We start from the raw sequence: 11,782 nt of genomic DNA, 5'->3' as shown, positions 1-11,782 counted from the left end.
GAGTGTTCTGTTAATATCATAGGGGCCTATGAAATATTCAGCTCCCTAACTGAGTTATTAAATGAGATCAACTTGCTGAGTAGCATGTTACTGATTATATTTATTCCCTGTTTTTCACTCGAATTTCAAGTGCAGAATTAACCCACCACAATTTCAGGAGCCTGAGGAATATATGATTTTAACCATTCTTTTTTCAGGTATTATAGACAGATGTAGCATGAGGAAGCCAGTGATTATATTTTGGAAGTGAGAAATATGTCCCTAGATAAGGTTCTGAGAGAAACATTTTTCTTTCTTTCTTTTCTCATTTAAAAGTATTGTCTGCTGGGAGGCACAACACAGTCAGCCTGACTTTGAAACCTGCTAAACCGTTCCTCAGCCGTGAACTTGAGATAGTGGTTAGAGTAAATTATTGGAATCTCTATAATGTATTATCAGTAAGAACTGTACCTTTGAAAAAGTTTAAAAGTTAAGTATATTTAATGATGCCTAACATATTTTATTGGCTGTGTTTAACAAAAGGCACTATGCCGCAGTTGTTTTTGACAAGCATGAAAACATCACAGCATGAGACTGCAAAAGGAATTATGGAGAGAAATTACAAGTGATCCATCTCTCAATGAATTATCCACCTCAATAGCCCGCAGAACTCAGCTACCAATTAACACCTACTTTATTACATGTTGGGATGTACTTAATAACTTTCATGTGTTTATGCACTATTACCTTGACTGATGCCTCTTGTACAATTAGGCATAATTGGCATATCAATATGCAAAAGTTAAAAGGATTAACCCTCTTAAAACTAATGAGCATTTCTGTATCCAGCTGCTAAATGAGACAAAATTAGCATTTTTCACTTTTGGGCAGGATTTTATCATGCAGTTTCTCATTGTTGATATTACCTTGTTACATAACTTTAGTTTGGGGGGTTGTATGCTGGACTGCTGGAGAATCAGAGTTTTCCAAAGTTAAATTAGCTATAATTATCCCAGCTTTTGTTTCCGCATTCTTAGCCTCGGCAATATGTATTCCTCGATAAGGAACAAAAATAAAAGTTACTTTTGGTTATGTGTGCTCAGTGCATAATTATATAAAAGGGGTATTTTAGTGAGGATATGTCATTTCACCAAGAAAACTTGGCTCAGAGATCCTGTATTGAAAGCTTGCCATGGCACTAATTTTCTTTCTGTCTCAGTTCTTTTCATCTCTTTTTTCCATGCACAATTTTCTGACTAGATACTGACAGAATGTAAAGTATTTTGGCATATTTATTCAAACAAGCCTGTTAAAGATATCTGCTCAAGCTAAACTAAGAACTTGATTTCTCAGAAGTTGGAAGTTGGGGTAAGGTCAAGGGGGAGATTTTGAACTTAGGGAAAGTGGGCGAAGATATACACTAAAATGTGTGCAGAAGTTCACATGTAGCATGATTTTCTGTAACAGACACAAATACATTTAATTTGTACAGAAAGCAATTGAGTATTTAGAAACTATATATGTATTATGTGCCCTATTTAATATATTTGGCATATATATACTATTTGTTACTGCCATGCCAATTATGCAAATTAACAAGGACTTAGAGTATATACTAACACAGTCTGATATTACATTACTATGATTTCACCTATAATAAAAAATGATAGTAATTCTAGGGTCAGATCTATTATGTAATTTTGTCATTAATTTATAAAGTCCTTTTTTAAAGTTGATTAATTAAAATGTGTGTAGTAAGACTCTCATATAAAACTCTCATATATATGTCATAGGAGCCTATGTCCTTGATGTATTAAATCGAGGAGTATTTGAAATGCCAATATAAACATTTATGCGACCCCAAACTCTGCAAACACAGGTGAATTTACTTGTTGAATTAAAAGTTTTTATTGCCTAAGTGCTGCAGGGAAGCATTCCAGTAAAACAGGTATCAATAGTCCATTAGTATTTTATTGGTGGCATGCATCATTTTCTTTAAACACCAAAAAATCATTTTTATGTGGCTCATAAGATTGACGCCTTTTCAAAATTCAAAGAGGCCACTTTGCTTTCTAAGAAATGTTGGAGAGATGGGAAGTTTGGACATGGAATGACATGGTTAGTAAGAAAATTGCATATCTGTGAGAACGGTCTGGCGGTTTCGTGGGGAGGGAACGCTCTTTGGTCTCAGTGATTTGTTATCTCCCTGCCCCCTGCCCCAAGCACCAGAGACCTCTTAAAGGTGGACTGATGGTTTACCCGAACATGCTAAATACAGAAGCAGAAGGCTGAGTGAGCATAAACAGGGGCAAGTAAAGTGTGGGGCGAAAAAGGCTAATGTGCAATCCAGAGAATAGCTAATACAAAAGGTTTAATGTGACTTTGATGTTATTTGTAAGAGGGATGCCCAGCCTACTAGACAGCTTGAAAATAGATATTAATGAAGAGTTTAAATAGCCCAAGTCAGGAAACCGCAGACGTAGGATTTGCAGGCAGGAGCAGTTCTGGCATTTAATACCGGTGTCTTAAGCAGCATCATGTATGAATATTCACCATTTCCAGCTTGTAAACCCCACAGAGTGCATCACTCCATTCATAGCCATCATAGACAGGAAAATGTTTTATTTTTATTAGTATTCAGATAAAGACTTAGTTCAAGCCATTTCTAAACATTAACATACAAGACTCCTTGTGCTTCTGTTAACAGACAGTGTTCCTTCATTTTTCTTTTCAATATATTATAAGGGAAAAAAAGGAAACAATTTTCCTTTGTTTCTTACTTCTGTGATTATAGGATACTTGCCAAAGTTGTGGCTAGCTAAAAAGGCAGACATAAAAATTGCTACTAAAAATATAAGCCTTCTGTTTAGCAGAGATTTTGAGAAATATTATGAGGCTGTAGGACTTATCCCTGTTTATTTCAAATCAAGCTTATAGTTAGGTTTGAGGCTTTGTTTGTATAAATTGTCCTGAAGTGGATCCTGATATTCAATTAAAATGACACTAAATCACATTGAATTGATAAGACTTGGCATCTCAAACAAAGGTAATTGCCCGTATTGGTTTTATACAAAAATAGCACTGCTTGGAAAATGTGCAGCCAACACAGACTGTCAACTCCATTTATAGATCAATATGTGAAAACCATTGATCAGGCAGGCATGTATAACAGTAACACTTTGCATTTATTTGTTGTTTTTATACCACATTAAGGCTTACAGGATTATAGGCTTCCTAAATATTTTGACTTCCTCATAAATATATGATCTGTTGCATGTTAATTAAATGAGAGTCTGCAGCCATTTCTAAAATTGTCTTTAGTTTGATGATTTCCTTTTATTGCTGTGGATCGTATGATCTGAAAATGGATTAGTTTCCTTTTGCGTAAAGATTATTAAAGCTTATTTTTAATGTGTCCTATTTAGTATAAGATGTGGCTGCCTTTTTGCTTTGAAAAATATAGATACAGAAAATTATTTTCCCTTAGCGAGTGGCTGATCTTTTTTTATTAACTGGGCATTCTCAGAGCTCAGGGTAGAATTATTTCCTGACATATTTTGCACATGTTGTAGATAACGGGTCTTCCTGATTTTTCCTGATAGAATGAATTTGTTTTCTTTCTTTTTTTTTTGTCTAGCTCTGAAGTACAGGCATCTAATCAAACATTGTGTGGAAAACAAACTGATCATCTCAATTAAATTCTAGACACACACAAATATAATTTGAATTCTATTTTCCTGATTGGAGAACAAGCCTTACAAACTGTTCTTATACACTGCATTCTGCAGTTAAATCTTTCTTATCTCATCAATGTAAGGACAGTGTTTTGTTCCTAATCTTTATCGAACTATTGTGGATGACATTTGTAAGCCATTTTGGTTTATGAGGAAAAGCTGGAGGACAGTGGAGTGAGACTCTCCATAGATCCAAATCTCAGATACGACTACGAAATTATTTGTCTTCCACTGCAATTTTCTTTGCCACTGAGAGGTCAGTTTTGTTGAGAAATCTTTTTATATCCTCTATATACATTAGGACTACTGCTTTCAAGACAACACTTGGTTTTATATACGATATTAAAACAATAATAGAGAAACAAGTTTTCAGAAATATCCCCCCCCCAAAAAAAAAGAAAGAAATCATGATATTCAAAGGTTACCTAAGGTAACCAGTCTGCTGTAAAGCAGAAGAAAATATTTATTAGCTAGATTTTTTACTTTTACATAAAATGCCCTGGGGGGGGAAGGAGGAAAGAAGAATCAAAACCACTAGAGATTTCTTTCCTGTCCTTGCCATCCTATGTCATCTCATGCTTTGAAAATCTTTAACTCTGTTTACCAAGCACAAATTGGACATGCCAAAGGTTCGGGAAGTTTTCATTGACAGTGTAGAGTCTGTGCTTCAAAGAATGAGCTGGGGCTCTTGAGTTCATGTTCGAGCTTGCGTGGTTTCCATTTTAACTTGAGCATAGCTAAATTTGTTTATAATCTCCTACTGATTGAACATGGCGCTGAATGTACATGAGATACATTTTTTTTTTAAGTTAGTCCTCTGATTACTAATTTGAATCCAAAACTCTAACCTTGTTAGCATCTGGACTTATTTCCATAATAACAACCCCTTCAAAACCTACAAAGTAATGAATAATTGACAACAAATGAAATGTTTTGATAGTTGTCGGCACAAAGCATGTTTAATGTTTTGTGTTGCTTCCTAGCTAATTATGTAGATGACACATTTGTCAGACCTTGACTGCCATTAGAAACGTGTTTCCAGAGGGGAGAAAAACAGGCTATTCATAGAGTAATTAACTAGAATGCTCAATGACCTGTGAGAGATTCAAATCGCTGCCAGTTCAGACATTGTTTTGTTACAGAAGCAGAGGGGTAATTAAAATTCCAAATTACAGTCCTATGATGGAGCATTTGTTTGTTGACAGTATACTCTTACTCTAGTTTGTTAATTCTTTTTAAAATTGCTTCTAATCCATTTTATAGCTTTAGGAGTTCTGTCTTTGAATTTACTGACAACTAATATTATGGTAAATTGTACTTCAATGGGGTACTGCCCGCCTCACAGTTTCAAGGGAGCACAAGGTGGGTGGGATAAAAATAGCTCCTTCCCTAAACTGATATATCAGGTGCTGTCAGTGGGAATGCCACTAAACTGGAACATCTTGTTAAATACTGTATTTCCAATTCTGTATTAGGGGGAAATGTCCTGGCAGAAAATAGAGAGATAAAAAGGAAAGCGATGAACATCAAAAAAGGAGGAAAAAATACTCTCCCAACAAGAAATGATTGATTAAGGTGTTTTATTAGACAAGGAGGAAGAGAGAGGAGATAGGGCTGAGGATGATGGGGAAGGTGTTGAGATCAGTGCAGAAAATGTCTGTATGAGAGCTCTCTTGGATCACTCAAAAAACGGGTGTTTCTACAGCAGTAAACTCCATCTCAGGTCAATAATAAACTGTAGGACAGGGGTATCACGCATTAATTTTTTTCACAGCGTTATTGGCATAGTTTACAAATCTGGAAGGCTAACATAATCTGAAAAAATCAGCTCAAGAGAAATATTTATTTAGGTTGCTGAAAGTGAGAATATAGTTTTATTAAAAAGATCTGACAGAAGTCACACGGTGTTTGATGCAGGCGAGCTGACAGAGGCATCCAGTGGGCGTTGATTATCCCGAAGTCACTGTCAGCTAGGATTGATTTTCACTTTCTCCGTTTATGTAACGGTTCCTGTAATACAGCTGACCCCGAATCACGTTACCTTGTCATTTCTCTGCATGGATCAAGAAGAGATGAGCTGAAAATAGCTAGACACTGACCTTGAACTTGCCAGAAAAGTGAGAAGTGACAGTGGGGTTTTTCTGTAGTACATGTTCAGAGATGAAGGCAAACTGTGCCTTATGTTGAGTTCACTGCAGCAGCACAAGGGGGCAGAGCAGTACTAGAGATTACAGGTAAAACTGCTTCTGCACCAGCATGTACAGGCTCTGAAATACCAAGTTGAGACAGAGGTCTCATTTTTACGTCTTAGTGTAGACATAAAGGAGAATTACTGATGAATCAAAATCTCAGGTCCCCTGATGTTCATAATCAGTAATCTTAAAGTGTACATTCTAATTAAAAAAAAAAAAAAAATGTTACCTAATACTCTGTGTGGCAGCAACTATGCTTTTCCACCGAATTATTTGCACCATCTCTTATTTAATTCATATAATACTCTTCACCCTTAAAATAATTTTGGAACCACAGTCACTATTATTAAGGGAAAAAGTGAAAGTGAAGTCGCTCAGTAGTGTCTAACTCTGCAACCCCCTGAACTGTAGCCTACCAGGCTCCTCCGTCCATGGGATTCTCCAGGCAAGAATACTGGAGTGGGTTGCCATTTCCTTCTCCAGGGCATCTTCCCAACCAGGGATCGAACCCAGGTCTCCCGCACTGGAAGCAGACGCTTTAACTGCTGAGCCACCAGGGAGCCTTATTGAAGGGGCGTTTATGGCAAATTCCTAAGATGATATGAGTCATTTCAGGTACAGTTGTATCAGAAGCTGGGAACAGTATTTTTAAACTTAGTTGTCGTGAGTTAGTTGCTAAGTTGTGTCGGATTCTTGTGACCCCATAGACTGGAGCTCACCAGTCTCCTTTGTCCATGGGATTTCCCAGGCAAGAACACTGGAATAGGTGGCCATTTCCTTCTACAGGGTATCTTCCCTACCCAGGGATCAAACCTGCATCTCCTGTATTGCAGACGGTCTCCTAAATTGCAGGCAGATTCTTTACCACTGAGCCACCAGGGTTTTTTACACTATTAAGTATCAAAACCCCAAATTAAAATTAGACAATGTTATATGATGATTATAGGCACAAAGAGGTAAAATGCAAGCTGCTAAATAATGTTTGCCATTTGATTTATGTTTTTATGTGCCTTGTACATTTTCCCATTTTAATACTTGCCTCACTTTTCAAAAATTTTCTTTTCTTAGATCATCATTATAACTTTGATTAATTCAAAGCACAGTGTGTTCAGAATATTGTCCTTTGATTGTTAGCACTTAGTTAAGTTAAATCATTGTTGTACTGATGCGGAATGTTTCTTATAAATGACACTCGACTTGCCAAGTGAAGCAGAGAACTGAAGCAGATTGAGAAACAGAAGAACAAACACTGACTTTATCCCCTAGGTTGTAAGTGCCTTATGTAATGGCAAAATGGTATCTTTGTGTGCATGGTTGCACAATAACATTGCAAACCTCTACAGTAATAAGATCCTTTCTTGCCTATAGTAGATTCTTTCTTTGTGTTTATACATATATAGTAAATAAACATACCTACATCTCTCACTTCAGAGTGAGAGGGACAGGTATATAAAATTTATATATTTGAGCTTATTTTTATATTCTCAAAATATAAAAGGGAAAAGAGCTGCATACATATATCTACAAGCTGAAATATCCAGATTGCTACAGTACTCTTTTTTGCAATAGATTTAACTCAGGACAAACAGACAATGTTAGATCTGAGAAATAAGTAGAATTCCAATAAATTTTAAGAATGAAATAAATAGATCATTTGGTTGCCAGAAATGAGGTTGAAAATATTCAGAACAACTGTGTTATCAGAGATCTCTAGTACCTTGTTTTTTTCCTCACATAGAAGATGATAACTTGTGTTGTTGGAGCATAAGTCCTCCAAAGTAGGTCTTGGGGTGTGTGTGTGTGTGTGTGTGTGTGTGTGTGGTGTGTAGGAGGGGTGAGGATAAGGCAGATTTACAGTTACAAAGTTGATGTGTCTAAAATTGATGTCTTGAAGGCAAATCGTGAGGAAGAGTCACTTTCCTTTAGAGTCACACAATCTACATTGCATTTCTGTTCCTCAGAGTGTGCAGGGACCTCGTGTGTGCCCTCTCCCAGGTGGTAGGAAGCCCATCTCTAAAGAGTTGATTAGCTTCTGCTTCTGAGACCAAGGCATATGTAAAGGTGTTGGCTGCTAAAACACTTCCCCAGAGTTGTCATTCCACCACCCTTCAGTGTGTAAGGCTTTTAATAAGGGACTCTAGTCCCTCATGTGTTCAGATCCAGTTTATTGTTACCATCTGTTTAATTATACTCTCAGGTTTGTGTTGGGAAGCATGAAAGTATGTTATCCAGCCTTTGAATCCCTGTGTTCCTAAAGAGATGTGGCTAAAGTGCATGTCAGTTTTCAAAGAGCATATTAAAAACTGATAAGCAGAACCATCTCCAAACAACACTATGTAAGAAAAAAAGACATTTTTTATGTTAATGCATGTTGCATGTAATTAGCAGGTGTACACTGATGTGGCACTTTCTCCCGGAAATGAGGCCATCTTCTTTATGCACAAACTCATATGCTTCTTCTTTGCGATGATGGATTCTGATTCCCATTCATTTCCAATTCACTGGTAATAAGTTTATTGGGGAAGAGATATGGAATTTGAGTTGTAATAGGATGTATAGCTGTCATATGCCAAGCAAGTTTAAGGATATGATAAATTGGGAGATAAATAATATCCTCCAAAAATGAGAAGAGACTCTTTGAGAAAGGTGAAAAAACCCTAGAGGAAGCTGCTTTATTCATTCTCTTTCTCCCCCTCATTATTATTATTGCATTCCTTTTTTTTTTTTTTTTCGGAGAAACACCAGCATTTTTTTTTTTTTTTTTAATGGTAGGTCCTGTAGTCACCATGATATGGTACATTTTTCCCCATGTAAATACCTTTGATAAAATTACATTGACTGACTCAGACCTCTCACTCATTTATGTGCTACCAGATTTTGGGCGAAATAAAACTTAAAATGAAACAAAGCCAAATTCTGGTCTTTACATATCAAAATGTTGTAGAGGTCTGGCTCTGAAAACCAAAAGGAAATCAATTAAATGTTTATACTTTCTAAATAAAACCAAAACAACAAAAAAAGACAATGGCTGCTAGTGTTGTATTTCTTTTGTCCCTGAGGAGATGATCTCAATAAGCTAGTTTCCCTGAGATTCGAAGATATTTGATTAATAATGTGTTTGAAAATGTCCAGAAGTACTTATTTTTATTGTGAGTGCCTTCCACAGTACCATAAACACAGACAACCATGGTACTGTTCCTTTTTTTTTTTTAATTCCTTCATGAGGAAACCGGTGCTGGTCTTGCCTGATAATCTTGTTTCTGTGGAGGAGGAGGAGGAGGAGTAGTAATGACACTAACTTTCCTCCACTCCTTTTGGACACCTGACCTGCTTTCTTTCCCACAGGGTAAAAGGCAACTGCAGACTTCATATTTCCAATGAGAAGGGACATGTGTCTCCTTGCATTGAATTGTCTTAGATCATATCATGTAGCACAAAGTGACCCAATAAAGGAAGACAGGAAAACAAAGTGACAGTTTTGTTTGCTCAAATATAAACACCGACATCGAAACATGGGGGCAAATCCTAGAGGTCCAACCGCCAGATCACAGGAATTAAATAGCAAGAAGTACTGCTAAGTAGTGATATTCTGTACTTAAATAAAATGTGTTCAAGGTGTAGTCAATAATCACCAGGGAAAGGATAATGAATGAATAAGCTTAGTTCAGGTTAGACGAACTGATCCATGAGAAAGTGAATCTAGCTTTGACAATACGTCACCCACTGTGGTCTTACCTATAGATCATAGCCTGACAGTGGGTAACCTTACATGACAACATCCTCTTTCACCGTGTATTATTGACAGTGTCCATGCCAATAACACGTGATCAAATAGAAAGGAAAGAACTTTACATTCCTGGATGTGCTATCTTTAACCTCTGTACTTTTAATATTATCCTTTAAAAAAAGGAAAAGAAATTTTCTTTCTTGTCTTTAAAGTACTAATGAATAAGGTTTTACTGTCACACAGATTATTAATTTGGAATCTTTTTGGTTCTCATCTATAACACATTTTAGATAATAAAACTCTGAATATAAGGGACCATTATAGTGGATAATGTTCTTGCATAACAAAAATCCTACAAAATGTCATCCAGTAGTGTGTTCTAAGGTCCCTTCATTAGTAATTTCCTGCTCACAAAGTTATGATCATCCCAACGCAGCCTCTGTTTGTGTCCCTTTAAGAGACCCCAGAGTGGAAATGGGTGAGCAGGTCAACTACTTTCATCCGCTCATTCATTAGTCCATTCTTTTTTATTTGGCAGATATTTATTGGCAGCTATCAAAGAGGGCTTTGAAAACTGGGGACACAAAGCATAAAGGTTCTCTGTTCTCTTAGAGTTTACATTCAAGTGAGGTAGAATCTGGGAATAATACCCCAGACTCATCCTGTTTGCTTCCTAGATGTCATCATTGTCACCACCTGCTCTCCCTCATTCTCCATACTGATACTAGCATTGCCTACCTTTCACCTTGCCACAGATATTGTATACAGTGTTTAAAAGATACTTATGAAATAGCAGAACTTCACTGTCTCTTCCTATAGATGCATTTCTGTGGGTTGTATGTCTCAAACAAGAGTTTTTTGCTTTTTTTTTAATGTGAAATTGTGGAACTCCAACCTGATTTTAGCCTATTAATACTTTAAACTCTCTTTTGCACACTTTGATCTATTTCCCATGTAAATACAATATTTCCTTTAGCAAATCCAAATTATTAAAGTTCTTTCTTTGGTAACAAGTCATGGTACAAGTGTTCCCAACTGGTTCAGTTTATAATGCCTTTTTATTCATCACCCGTTCTTAGTCCCTCTTCCGTAGTTTTCGTGAACTTATTACGTATGTTTAACTGGAGTAGTTGAAATAATAATTTTATGACTACAAATTAAAGTGTTAGAATGTATACTTGACGTCTAGGACTGTTTATGCTTCCAATATGAAGACTGAACACAGAACTAATTTAGAAGTTTACAGAGCATTCAAAATTTTCTTCAAGTTCTTGACTCTTTAGTAATTTTTAATGTGATCTTTGCTGTTGAGATATGACTGAATATTGTCCTCCAAGTACCCGTGCTTTGTTGAATTTTGTGGGGTTAATCCTGGAAGGAATGATTTAATTTACAAACCTACCTAAGTGGTCCCTATCATTAGTGTTATCCTCATCTATTTAAGAGGAGCATGCCATCATAGTCCTTAAAACACATTGCTGGCTATGACACCAGTGTGCTCCTACACTGAAGCAAAGGGGATAACACTAAGCACAAAGCAAAGACCAGGGAGCATAGGCTCAGTTGGCAGAATGAGCTATTTTAAGGCTTACTCTATTCAGTAAAAAAAAAAAAGAAAGAAAGAAAGAAAAATGTTTTGAAGAATAATTTCTTCAAATTGCATAGACAAACTAGGGCCAAAATATAGTAATATCCAGGTTTTGTAATAAACCAGTCAGTTGACTAGTTTAAAGATTTAGCTCCATGTAGAGCAAAGTGACTCCTAGATATTTATGAATAACGGCATATTTCCCTTACTGTGCTTCACTGTATGTCACATCATAGACTGCCTTTTTTTGTTTTTGTTTTTTACAAACTGAAAGTTTGTGGCAACCCTGAGTCCAGTGAATTGGCGAGATTTTTTCCAGCAACATTTGGCTATTTCATGTTTCTGTGTCACTTTTTGATAATTCTTGTGATATTTCAAAATTTTTCACTATTAACTACATTTGTTATAGAGATCTGTCTGCGATCAGTGATCTTTGATGCTACTTTTATAATTACTTTGGGATTTTTTAGAAATAAAGTATTTTTTATTTAAGCCATGTACATTTTTTTAGACATAATGTTATAGACACAATAGACTAAAGTATAGTGTCAACATAATTTTT

General features: G+C 36.1%; 1 protein-coding gene across 1 annotated transcript in view; it reads left to right on the top strand.

Annotated features, from left to right (window-relative positions):
- Positions 1 to 11,782, top strand: part of ARHGAP15 (Rho GTPase activating protein 15) — a 698,712-nt gene that overhangs the window by 33,044 nt on the left and 653,886 nt on the right. The gene's annotated exons all lie outside the window — the stretch shown is intronic.

Source organism: Bos indicus x Bos taurus, chromosome 2 (genome assembly GCF_003369695.1).
Source record: "Bos indicus x Bos taurus breed Angus x Brahman F1 hybrid chromosome 2, Bos_hybrid_MaternalHap_v2.0, whole genome shotgun sequence".
Lineage (NCBI taxonomy): Eukaryota > Metazoa > Chordata > Mammalia > Artiodactyla > Bovidae > Bos > Bos indicus x Bos taurus.
Note: the sequence above shows the minus strand (reverse complement) of the source record. Positions and strands in the feature narration are given on the sequence as shown.